Raw genomic sequence first — 12,866 nt, forward strand, 5'->3', positions numbered from 1 at the left:
GCCTCTTCCCACAGATGGGAAATGGGCCGTGCTGGGAGGGAAGGCTACTCACCTGGGGCCTCAGGACCAGAACCTAAGGACAAAGCCAGACTCAATCCCACTCCTGACCCAACCCCCCAGACCACACAGGATGAGCTCCCAAACTGAACCCCAGGCCCTGGTGCAGGAGGCCGCAGGGTCCCAGGCTCCGCAGTCACCCCGCAGCCCCGGGGCAGAGGCACACCTCCTCCTTGGCCTCGGCCTCCACCCACCGCCCCCACAGGAGCAGAAAGGCTGCCAGTATCACCCAGGGTGCCAGGATGAACCCCTCTCCCTGCAAATTTCTCATGAGAGCCCCTCCCTGTCTCATCCTCTGACCACAAAGCAGCTTCCCAGGAGCGGAGCGCCCTCCACGCCCCAGACACTGCCTGCGCAAACCTGTGTCTGCAACGCGGGGGTGTGCACCCCTACTCATTCACCCCACACAAGGAGTCCCCAACAAGTACAAACCCTTCACTGCCCGCTCTTCGGAGTAATGCTCTAACCACAAAAATATCGCACCAACCTACAAGTCCAGCAATAGGGGACTGAGAAAATGAGCCAGAGCTGCTCGGACGGGACGGAAGGCTGGGCCAGCCTGCTGTGTCTGAGAACCCCAACGACTGCGCTCACCAAGCGAGGTGGGCACCCCGGACAGATGGAACTGTCCTTAGAGGACAGTAAAGAAATGTGTCCTGTGCAATTTGTTTTCTTGTCCTTTGTTTGGGGAAGAAAAAAAGAGTCCTCCCGAAGGATACACACCCGTATGTTAATGATTGCTTGAAGAATACAGATTCTGGCTTTTGTCCTCACTTTATTGCTTGAGTTTTCTGATTTTTCAATAATAAATGTGAATTCTCTCTGTAATTAACATAAAAAATTCAAGCCGCTTAAAAGGAAGATGTGGGCTGACTGTGTCCTCCTCCTGGGAACGTCAGTGAGAGCCTTGGCGGAGGCAGAAGCAGCACGGCTGTGGGGCCTCTGGCGGTCACAACGCCACTCTGAGCCTCGGTTTCCCCATCTGCTGGGGAGGCCCGCCATCCCCGTGGAGCCGGCTCCCTCCCCTGTGAGCTGAGGACTGTAAGACACACCTGCAGAGTCAGGTAGACAATGCCTGCCCAGCCTGGGCCTCTCCCACCCACCCCGTGGACAGCCAGGCCCATCTCCGGCCTTCGCCCATCGCTCTGCCTCTCGGGCACTCCTGAGCCTGCGTGTCAGAGGCCAGGCGCTGGGAGGAACAGTCCTCACGGCCACACATGCAGGAGTCCACCTGGCTCCAGGCTGACCTGCCAGTCCCTTGAATCCTTCTGACTGCTCCCCAGGAAGATGATATAACCCCTGGTTCTTCTGCAGAGGAAGAACCAGATGCTCCGAGGGGACAAGTCTTCCTATCTGCACACACAAAGCAAGTTGAAGACCGCAGCCTGGAGACCCTCCAGTCACGGGGCTCTGGGGGCAGAGGTACCAGTCAAGCATCCTGCATCCTTTTGGAAGAGCCAGGCGCCCTGCCGAGGGCTGCAGGCAGCATCGAGGGAGGCCTGGGAGCTGATGGGGCACATAGCAGGCTGGAGCCACAGAGCCTCAGGCTCCCATTCCTCCTCCCCTACGGCCCAGGCTGTCCCCCCACCCCCACCCCCCGCACCCAGTAGTTGAATATAGGCTCATTGTAGCACCCTCTGGATGGAGAAGTGGGCTGGGAGGAGACTGAAGGGGACATCATGCGGGCGGGGAGGAACCCAGCCTTGGGGCCTGGCACCCCGGGATCATGTGTGTAACAGCACTTCCCCAGGACAGCACACTCAGAGCCCCAGAGGCCAGGGGTTTGGGACACTAACCAGTGAGGCCGGTGGGCCTAGCAGGAACGTAGGCAGGGTTACAGGCCTCCTGAGTCAGCAAAGGAAACCAGAAATCTGGGTTTGTGTGCAGAATGTCACAGCTTCATATTCTGGCAATGAATCCAAAATAAATTGTAAGCAGCTCTCCTATCGGTGCTCTGGACTTACTGCTGTGTGACCCAGAGCAAACCACTTAACCTCTCTGGACTTCAAGTGTATCATCTATAAAGTGGAAAAATAACACAGGTTACTGTGACGATAAGCTACACTTTGCCCATACTAATGAGAATAAGCAGCCATGGTGAGCAGCGAATGTGCGCTGAGCGCAGGTACCATTCTGAGTAATGTGAATTAGTGTCATTTCTTTTTTTTTTTTTTAAAGACTTATTTATTTATTCATTCAGAGAGAGCGAAGAGAGAGGCAGAGACACAGGCAGAGGGAGAAGCAGGCTCCATGCAGGGAGCCTGATGTGGGACTCGATCCCGGGTCTCCAGGATCACACCCCGGGCTGCAGGCGGCGCTAAACCGCTGCGCCACCGGGGCTGCCCAATTAGCGTCATTTCATTCTGACCGTTAGGCATTTTTTTAACTTCATATTTTGCCTATTTGTGCTGTTTTGCCTCACTTTATGATCTGTCAATATACGTCTCTCTTCAACATGTGAAAGTGGATTGCTTACCCTGTGCCCCTCTACCCCTAAATACTTCAGCGCGTGTTTCTTAAGAACAAGGACCCAGGACACCTGGGTGGCTCAGCAGTTGAGCATCTGCCTTCGGCTCAGGGTGTGATCCCAGGGTTCTGGGATCAAGTCCCACATCAGGCTCCCTGCAAAGAGCCTGCTTCTCTCTCTGCCTGTGTCTCTGCCTCTCTCTGTGTGTCTCTCACGAATAAATAAAAAAAATCTTAAAAAAAAAAAAAAGAAGGACCCATATAACTAGCTATCAGGTCAGTTAACACGGATACAATGCTTTTATCTACAGTTCATATTCAGTTTGGTCAACTGTCCCAATAGCATCCTTCACACAATTTTTTTTTTCCAGCCTGGGTTCACATTCTGAGTTTGGTTGTCCCGTCCCCTTGGTCAACTTTAACCTGGAACCTCTCCTTGGCCTTTGAAGATAAGTATTCTTACTGTCTCCATTTCACAGATGAGAAACAAGCTCAGAGAGGGTGAAGCAGTTGCTCGAAGTCACACAGCCAGGAAATGTGGAGCAGAGACAAGCTCAAGAGGTCCCCTCCAGAGGCTGCCTTCTTGTCTACCAGGCGTAAGAGCTTGCAAATAATAGCCTTTGTTGTTAATGGCTGGAAACAGTGGCTCCCTCTGCAAACAGCCCGACTGCTCCCAGCCACCTCACTCAGCAGGTGGTCATTAACGGAAGGAGTGGCCTCCTCCTGCCAGCTCCATACACCTGGCAATGGCCCTGGCCTGATGCCCACCACCCCACCCTGCAGGGCTCCATTTAGCCCCCTCTATAATAAGGTGGAAGACAGGGCAGTGGAAGGCTGCTGATGGGAGGGGACCCTGGCTCCTGCCTCCCTGTTTCCCCCTCTTAAAGGGACCATTCAGGCTCAAATGTTCCATGTCCCAAAGGCAGAGGAAGGCAAATGCCTCCCAAAAACAAAGCCTGAGGTCAAAAGGGCCCCCAGGCCGGGTCCCTGACCCCCAGCCCACCAGCACTAAATGAGACCCCTGAGCTCCACTGTCCAAGAGGGGACTGAGCGCTTTCTAAGACACATGATGGGGCTGCATGGGAGGGAAGGGTTTACAGGAAGAAGGAACAGCAAGCCCAAGGGCTGGGAGGTAGGAATGGAGTTCTCAGTGCAGGGAGCAGAGGACACAGGACGCGAGGGGTCGCACAGCCTGCGGTACTCAGAGAGGGGAAGGAGCCTGGGGGCAGCTCCCACACTCCGCTTCCTCAGTGAGGACCCTCAGGGATGCAGAGTCATCCACTGCTCTCTGGGTCCGGAGCCCCCATCCCCAATGCCAGCGCAGGCCAGGCATCAGCACAGGACACCACTCGCTTTGGTTCCCGACTAGGTGTGGCCCAGGGCCTGGAGGCTGCCATCATCCCCCACCCTCCATTCCCATCCGTCTGCCAGCCAGCCGGCCCCCACCAGATGACCCTCCAGCAGCTGGTCATGAGCCACAGCTCTCCTCAGATGGGCAGTAAGAGACACACGCTGCCAACTCCTAGGAAGGTCTGCAATCCTAGAGCGATTAGGATTTTGTTTTCTGCCTGAGTTCCAGGCTGTTCTGTTGGTTTTCAGGCTAATCCATGCTGAAACATCTCAAAATCCTGGGACCTTCCCATTGGACACCCTATTAAATTCGGAAATTTACATCTGTCCCCAGACCAGATCCACAAACCCTGGTCCAAGCTTCAGAGGCTGCAGAACTCTTCTTGAAAAGCGTTCCAGGGCAGATGAAAAAGGAATAAAGTTTTGCTTTTCTTCTTTTTAGACAATTTTGAAAATACAGGAAGCATGAATAAATAAGAAAATGATCCATCATCAGACCCCGCCTCCCCAAAGATGTCCCAGTGAAGACCTCTCCTTGTCTGTCCTTCTCCAGTGTCCAACAGGACACAAACTGGCCTGCCCACCGTGTGAGGCTCTCCCTACAGAGGTGTTCGGGGTCAACATGCACCCACCTTGTCTCCCCCGAGGACGAGTGGGCCCAGGAGGACACTCAAGGCTGCAGTCGGCCGTGGAGTCAACATAAGCTCTAACCCCCTATCAGCAGTGCCTGTGTGCCCAGGTACAGAGGAAAGGGGGCCAAGAGGTGGAGGTCAGCAGCAAAGTCCCAGAGCATCCTCGGGTTAAAAGGCAGAAGCAGGAGGAAGGGAGAGAGGTGAGCAGGTGATGTGTTGTGCCCTGGGGGTGCGGGGGCGTGTGGATTTAAGGAGCCCACTTGAGACACTTGAGCCTGTTGGGGTGAGGTCTGGTTCCTGATGTGCACTTGATCAGACCTGCCCAGAACCACGACACAATAAGACGAGAAGACCAGGAGGCCAGGCCCTCGTTCCAGCTCCAGGCTTAACTTGTTCAAGACCTTTGATGCCCTCAGCTTTCCCACCTGTGGATGGGGCCGGCCATTCCAGCCCTAACTCACAGGATCAGACAATACAAGGGACATGCTGCGGCTCTATAAGCCGTCGGGCCTGGAAAACCAAGGATCCCACCTCTCCCTGCCCTCCTCCATAAAAGGCCCAAATGCAACCACCCTTTTTTAAGAGCATTCAAGGGCTGAGGGAAGAGACCCCACATGTGAAGATCGAGAACACTCAGCCTTGGGGGAGGCAGCTGCCCACCTCTGCTCCCCCCGCACAGCTAGCCACTCCGCTGGGACCCGCTGGCTACCCTCGAGGTCTGCCCCCTGCACTTCCAGGTCCACACCAGACAAGCTCCCCTCTACCAGGAGGGCAGCTGCCCATGTGGCAACGCAGTGACTGAATAACAGAGTCCCCTCTGCCTGGTGGCCGGGGACCACCACAGTCCTGCTGGTCATTCATCACACCCCCGTTGTGAGTGAGCATCACTCTGGACCAGGTCTGCGGGGTGCCAGGACACCTGAGGCAGGTCCAGATGTGGCCGTTCTGGGCACGGCGCCCCCACCCAGGCCCACTGTGCTCCTCTTCTGAAAGGCTGCGCTAAACTCTGCTTCCAGCTTGACTCTGGGACTCGGAGGGGACCCAAGATAGAAACCAGAAGCGAAAACACCTTCAAAGGGCACTGAGGAAGGCTCCAGCACCCCTCCCCCAGCCAGGGTCAGTCACACCTCTACCCATTTCCTCCACTCACGGTGGGCCTTAGGTTTCAGGTTTCCCCCAGTGGGATCCAAGCCAGGGGCCAGCGCCTTGCCCTCCCCCCATCCCCCGCACCCTTAACAGGCGGAGGGGCCCGCTCACCCCGCAGGGGCTGTATTGGCCCCCCCAGCCCCCGGTCTGCCCTCACTCAGCCTTCTCCCCATGAGTTATTGTTACTTTAAACACACTCTACTGGCCCCCGGGCCCGGGCCTTGTCCAAGTCTGGGAAACCCAACCGCCCGGCCCCTCCGGTGAGCCTGCCGGCCTCGCTCGGACCCGGCCGGCGCGGGGCAGGCGCGGGAACCACGGGGCCGCGTCCCTCCGGCAGGCCTCAATCTTGCCATCCGGAAAGTGGGCCCGGGCCTGACCCCCGTCCGCAGGCGCTGTGTCGGCGAGGGGACTCCCGCGGCCCCCGCCGGGAAGGGGGGGCCCGAGGGCCCGGGGAGGGGGCACCCCGGGAGACCCGCCCCAAACCTCGGGGGCGCTCGCCCGCCACCCCGCCTCCGCGCCCCTCCCGGGGCCCCCGCCCCCGCCCCCGCCCCGCAGGCACCGGGTCTCCGCCTGGGTGGGGCCGGGCGGGCGCGCGGCCAGGAGCGCGCAGACCCCCGCGCGGCGCCCCCACGACGCGGGCCCCGGGACGCGAACGGCCGCGCGCCCGCCCCTCGGGGTCGCCGCGCCCCCGCCCCCCGCCCCCCGCCCGCCCGGGCCGCCGCCGCCGCGCGCTCACCTGCAGCCGCAGCTCCCGGGTCCCGCCGCCGCCGCCGCCGCCGCCGCCGCCGCCTCCGCCGCCCGAGTGGCCGCGCCGGCCGCGGGCGGGATCCGGCGGTGCGGGCGGGGGTGGGGGCGGCGGAGCGGCCGCAGGCGCCCCCCGCTGGCCGCCGAGCCCCGAGCCCCGAGCCGCGCCCCGCAGGGCCCGACCCTCCGGCCCCACGCGGGCGCCCCCGCCCCGCCCCGCCCCGCCGCGCCGCTCGTTCCCCGGGAGTGCGCCCGCGACCACCGCCGCCCGCTCCCGGGCCCGCCTGCACCGGGGCAGGAAACCAAACCTTCCCCCAAAACAGTTTTTGCTCAAAGTCACGCACGTGTTTGGATGCACCAGGTGCTGCTCCACCCCCGGAGGGAAACACTTTCTAGCAAACTCTTTCAGCTGTTGCTGCTCCAGATCACACTACCCCCCTTCCAGGAACGCCCCTTTCTAGAAGGAACCATAGACTTGGGGCTAAGGCACTCCTGCCAAGACGAAGGGAGCTTAGGTGGAAACTTTCCATCCCTCCCCGGCCTTCAACTCCCGGGTGCGTGGAGATGGGAGCCCTCCTCGCACCCCACGCCGCCCCCAGCACGGCATTCGCAGACACCGGTTAGACAAAGCCCGCCTAAGAAAGCAGGTATCCTCAGAAAGTAGGTGCCTAACCCCGTCGTGACCCCACTCACTGCTGCCTACGGCCCAGGGTGGGGCCCCAGAATTGGCAGCCAAACATCTGCCCTGTCTCCGAGGCACCCGGGCTGGGTGAGCAAGAAAGCGCTCCTGAGTCACAGCTGGGAGGGACAAAGGAGACGACAGAGGGGAAACCCAGAGCAGCGCAGCGCAGCGTGGACCTGAGGCCCATCGTGGAAGGACGGCTTTGCGGGGAAGGGTCACGCGGGCAGCAGTGGGGCCGCTTCGGAAGCCCCGACCTCCGAGTCCCTAGCCAGGGTTCCCCAGGAAAGATTCCTGAGAACGTGCAGTGTAACAAGCACGCGGGGGCCGCAGGACAAGCAGGCTGGAGAAGCTCTGGCCTCGCCGGAGCCAGGCACCCGGGTCTGGGCCTTCGGCCTTGGCCCCGCAGTAGACCTAGAACCCAGCCCCGTGGGCACCTACTTTGGAACTAGGCTGAGGAATCGGATGCTGGAATGTTTGAAGGCGAACATCTGATCTCCACCCCAGATGGCGGGCGGGCGGGCGAGTGGTCCCAGCTGAGACTCCTAACCCTCGTGGGCAGCGAGCCCGCCCCGGTCCCCCGCGTCCAGCTCCCACGGCCTCTGGGCATCCAGATGGCGGCGCCTGGCCCCGCTAAGCCTGGCGAGGGCACTGCTGCATCCCGAGGTCCTCCCAGGGGAAGATCGGAGCAGCCGGACTTTCCTACGCGGGAATCGGGAAGCCCAGCAGTGGGCACGAGAGTGGGCACACCTGTCCTCGCCCGGGCTTCTACACCTCGCCCCGCCCCTCGGAGCCCCGCCCCCTCGGAGCCCCGCCCACGAGCGGAACCCAGGAAGTGAGTTTGCTCCAGGCCTCAAGACCCTCCAGCGGCTCAGCTCCCTGCGGTGTGTCCTGACGGCCAAGGTCAAGCCAAGAGAGTGAGGGGTGCGCGCTGGGTATGGGCTGGACCCGCTGGGGGCTCCCGCTCAGGCCTCTCCCTCTGCGTCTCCGAGCACAGTGCTGGGAGCCCTCAGCCCCTTTGCGGTGCACGGTGGGCCGAGGGGTTGCCATGCTCTGACTTCCCACCCTGTGGTGTGTGTCATCTTTGTGCAATTCTATGACCTAGTCTCCCGACAGCTAGACAGGAAAACGGAGCTGGGGAAAGTGAGCTCCACACAATGCTTGCATCAGTGCGTGCCATTAACTTACCACTAATTGCCAAGCCAGCTTCACCATCTGCGCTGTGGCCAGCTCACAATGACCCCTTGCATGCTGGCCTCCGTGAGTGCCTGGCAGGCTGGAGCCAAAGTCAGGAGCGCCCAGAGGCCTAGAGGAAACACACACTGCTGGGCCCCACGTAGAGTCTGACTCAGCAGGTCTGGAGCGGCTACTGGTTACTGAGAATTTTAACTTCCACCCAGCTCTGGCCAGGGCTCCTGGCCCTCAGGACAGCCTGGGCGGCAAGGCACTAAGACATTAATATTAATTTCCAAATGCGGTTAGAGTCCCTCAAGCAGAAATTCTGATCCTGGAGGCAGGGGGGAGGCCTGCAAATACGCATTGTTAAAAAAAACCCAGGTGTATTTAGTGACATGGATGCTCATTCAAATCAGAAAGGAAAAGGAATGATTTCTTCAGTGTCCAAGTGCTGGAGGAATGGGCTACCATGTGAGGAAAAACTGATACCATCTCACATTATATTAAAACAACAGTTAAGGGCAACCCTGGTGGCTTAGTGGTTTAGCGCCACCTTCAGCCTGGGGTGTGATGCTGGAGACCCAGGATCAAGTCCCTTGTCGCGCTCCCTTCATGGAGCCTGCTTCTCCCTCTGCATGTGTCTCTGCCTCTCTCTCTCTCTCTCTCTGTATCTCTCATAAATAAATAAAATCTTTAAAAAAAAGTTAAGATTAAAGATCTTTGAGTTTTAAAATGAAACTTGTAAATGACATTATTTTAGGGGGCGCCTGGATGGCTTCGTTGGGTAAGTGTTTGCCTTTGGCTCAGGTCATGATCCAGGGTTCTGGGATCCAGCCCCAAGTTTGGCTGCCTGTGCAGCGGGGAGTCTGCTTCTCCCTCTCCCTCTGCCCCTACCCTCACTCCTGCTCTCTGGCTCTCTCTCCTTCAAATAAATAAAATCTTTAAAAAAAAAAAAAAAACATTATTTTAGTAATTTTGGAGTAGAAAAGTCTGCATCAGAAATCAAATCTAGACCGAAGGGTTGTAGTTAAAAGTTGCATGTCTCTATCAGGTGAAGGGGGTCTCCAAATGTCCACATCTAGTATATTGGTGATTTTCATTTTCCACTGTGTTGGAAGGGCCCAGAGCACTTTTGCCTGAAGAGCCCCTCATTAACTGCCCCCCACCCTGGGGCAGTGTCCTCCACCTCGTGAGGGCCAGCTCCTTGTGCTAGGGAGCCTCTAGCCTGTGGAGCTTGACTGCATGTCTGCAGCAGGACACAGTTCAGGCACCTCGTTGCACTTGTGCGGAGAGAAGATTTACAAACCTAAAATAAATCACTAGAACAGAAGCTGTGAGTCACCTATTTCAGCAAACCCAGCCCTTCTCTTTAGCAGGCAATGGGAACTACAGCCAAGCAGGACAGTGAGCAAGTTTCCCAAGGTTGGTGCTTTGCAGTTCAGTCCTGGTTCAATTTCTCACTCATCACTACGTGGAGCAGTACGGGCCTTCCCAACCAGATGCTCCTTGTTGCTTACCCTTAGGAAAGGAGGCGTTTCCTTTACTCGTGCTAATCATGGACCAATGCTCAGTGAGGACCTGTGGACCTATGCAGCTCACGATTTTTTAGAAGGGTAGATAGTGACACAATCCAAAGAGAAGAACTTAAAATCCTCTCATCCCACTCCCTGAGATGATTGATTCTCAAGACTTGAGATGTGCTCTCTCTACACCCTTCTCCCTGGCAATCCAATTTGCCATTAGAAAGCTAGCAAGATTGAGGTGCCAGGGTGGTTCATTCCATTGGGTGTCTGACTCCTGATTTTGGCTCAGGTCATGATCTTGGTCATGATCGGGGCTGTAAGTTTGAGCCCCACATGGGGCTTTGCGCTCAATGTGGAATCTGCTTGAGATTCTCTCTCTCCCTCTTCTCCTCCTCCCAACACTGTCTCTAAAATAAATAATCTTAAAAAAAAAAACAACAACTAGGCAGATCAAATCATTATGTTGTACACTTTGAACTTACACCAGTGCTGTATGTCAATTATATCTCAATAAAACTAGGGGGAAAAATTGGCCAGAAAAGATGGTGGATTGAATTCATCATCTACATTTGCTGCCTCTGTAAGTCCACTAGAACTATGACAAGAGGATTTTCGGGCCTCTAAGTAAGAATGGAGACAATGAGAGGAAGAAGTAGCAACACGAATGTGGAAGGTGGAAAGTGAGTAGATCCAGTGTCACTGATTTGGGAGACACAAGAAATGGCAGCTGAGAATCAATCCCATTTACTCCAGTCAGCTATCAGTAGCAGCATGGTAGGGCTAAATCAAAGGAGGGAGGGTGAACATCTAAGAAGTTGTTCAGAGTGCCCATCTCTCCCAAGGCCCATCTCTCCCAAGGCCCATCTCTCCCAAGGCCTGACCGCCATGGCCCATGGCTGTACTCCTCCCAACCCAAGCAGAAGTCTGCAGGGGTTTTCTCTAGAAAAGTTAAAATATATAGTCTGGAATGGGCCACACCAAGCCTGGCTGCAGGAAAAGAAAGAAATGTAAAAATTTCTAGAGGAAGCAGAGACATGTCCTGTCTGCCCAAGCCAGCACTGCTCTTCCTCAGCTCCCAGGATATGGGCAGCCAAGTCCTTACCCCCAGACCAGGGGAATTCTCTGAGAACCCCCAGCAGCCAAATCCCAGAGATTCTCTTCCCCCACCCTAAGCCTGATCACACTGAGCAAGTCACCCAGCATCCCAAGAGTTTGGTGGGCCCCCGTTACATAGGTGCAGGCAACCAGAAAACAGGATCCCAGGAAAGCCACTAACCTCCAAAAGAGAGCCCAAGACAGCAGAAAAAAAGAGGTCCAGAGAGACTAGGCAGCCAGACAAAAACTTAACTATGGCATTAACATCTTCAGAGATTCAAAAACTATATCATGGGTGGCTGGGGTGGCTCAGCGGTTTAGTGCCTGCCTTCAGCCCAGGGTGTGATCCTGGAGTCCCGGGATCAAGTCCCACGTCGGGCTCCCTCCATGGAGCCTGCTTCTCCCTCTTGCCTGTGTCTCTGCCTCTCTCTCCCTCTCTCTCTCTCTCTCTCTGTCTCTCATGAGTAAATAAATAAAATCTTAAAAAAAAAAAACTATATCATGACTATGAAACCCAATAGGATACTGTTTTTTAACAAAAAACATTTGAGGACAGAAAAGAACTTGACATGAAAAATGTGATAGCAGAAATGAAAAACCAACAGAAGTGTTGGAAAATCAAGCTGAATAAAAAGTCGGAGATGGAGAATAGGGTAGAGAAGATAAGAAAAACTAGACGATCCATCCAGGAGACTCAGTATCAGAATAATTGTGGAGTCCAGAGAACACAGAAAGGAAGAAAAAAGTAAGGATTCCAGATTTCCCAGTAACATGGGACATGTGGCGCCAGATAGAAAGGATCCATACCACCAAGGGCCCCATACAATAGGCAAAAACAGACACACACACCCTTTTTCTCAACAGTGACATTTCAGAATCCTGGGAACCAAAAAGCAGATCCAAAAAGTTTCAAGAGGAATAAAAAAGAAATAGGTTACAATTAACTTTTCTTGCAACATGAGACCAATGAAGCAATGCTTTCAAATTCTGAAGGAAAAATGTTCTCCAACCCAGAATTTTGTGTCCAGCAAAACTATCATTTGAGCATCAATGAAGAACAGACCATTTCAGAGGTTTACAGCTTACACCTCCTTTCCCAGGGAGCTCCTGGGACTGGGCACTGATGAGAGAGCTTCTTGATGAAAGAGGGAAGTGTGGGGATGCAGAGAGCAGGAGCCTCCCCGGGGGTGGGGAGGTGCAGAGAGAGCAGAGTGGTGCATGTGCACCAGGTGTGGCTGGGCAGGAGCTCCAGGAGAGGCGCCTCTGACAAGATGGAAGTGATGAGATACCCGAGCACCTGAGCATTTGCATAGTCTTAGAGATGGCAACAATTAAGGGTGAGTTACTAAAACATGGCGGGGATGAGGTACCTCCATGAAGGAGGGCACGTGATGTGCATATAGCACCCAGCACCCAGTGCCCATGCTAATGCTATATGCTAATGAGTCACTGAACTTTACCTCTGAAACTAATAGACTATGTTAATTGAATTATATAAAACTAAAAAAAAAGTACTTGAAAAACTAACAAAAGCAAATGAAAAAAACTTGTGCAGAGAAATAAAGGAATCTTTTTTTTTTAAAATTATATTTGAGAGAGGAAACACAAGCAGAGGGAGGGGCAGAGGGAGAGGGAGAAGCAGACTTTCTGCTGAGCAGGGAGCCCAATGCAGAGCTTGATCCCAGGACCCTGAGATCATGACCTGAGCAGAAAGCAGATGCTTAACCGACTGAGCCACCCGGGTGCCCCAAGAAATCTTTATTATACAGCTCATCTGATAAGAGCAGCATCTACCCAGTCATAATGATGTAAATGCTGAATACTGCACAAAAACAAAATCCAATGTAATTCTATTGGAGGCATAGAAGGAGTTCAGGGGTGGTAAGAAGTCAAAACATTTTTTTTTTTTTTCAAATACGCTCCACACCCAGCGTGGAGCTCAAAGCAGGGCCTGAACCTACAACCCTGAGATCAAGACCTGAGCTAAGAATCAGACTA

At 55.3% G+C, this 12,866-nt stretch overlaps 1 long non-coding RNA gene across 1 annotated transcript; it reads right to left on the minus strand.

Annotated features, from left to right (window-relative positions):
* Nucleotides 1–822: 822 nt before the first annotated feature.
* On the minus strand, nucleotides 823–5,699 carry LOC118353939 (uncharacterized). The gene is made up of 3 exons (XR_004813664.2): nucleotides 4,506–5,699; nucleotides 1,854–1,963; nucleotides 823–1,563 (listed from the first exon to the last, which is right to left on the minus strand). It is a non-coding gene; the product is annotated as an uncharacterized LOC118353939 (long non-coding RNA).
* Between the last annotated feature and the right edge of the window lie 7,167 nt (nucleotides 5,700–12,866).

The sequence above is a fragment of the Canis lupus genome, chromosome 2, assembly GCF_003254725.2.
Source record: "Canis lupus dingo isolate Sandy chromosome 2, ASM325472v2, whole genome shotgun sequence".
In the NCBI taxonomy this organism is placed as follows: domain Eukaryota; kingdom Metazoa; phylum Chordata; class Mammalia; order Carnivora; family Canidae; genus Canis; species Canis lupus.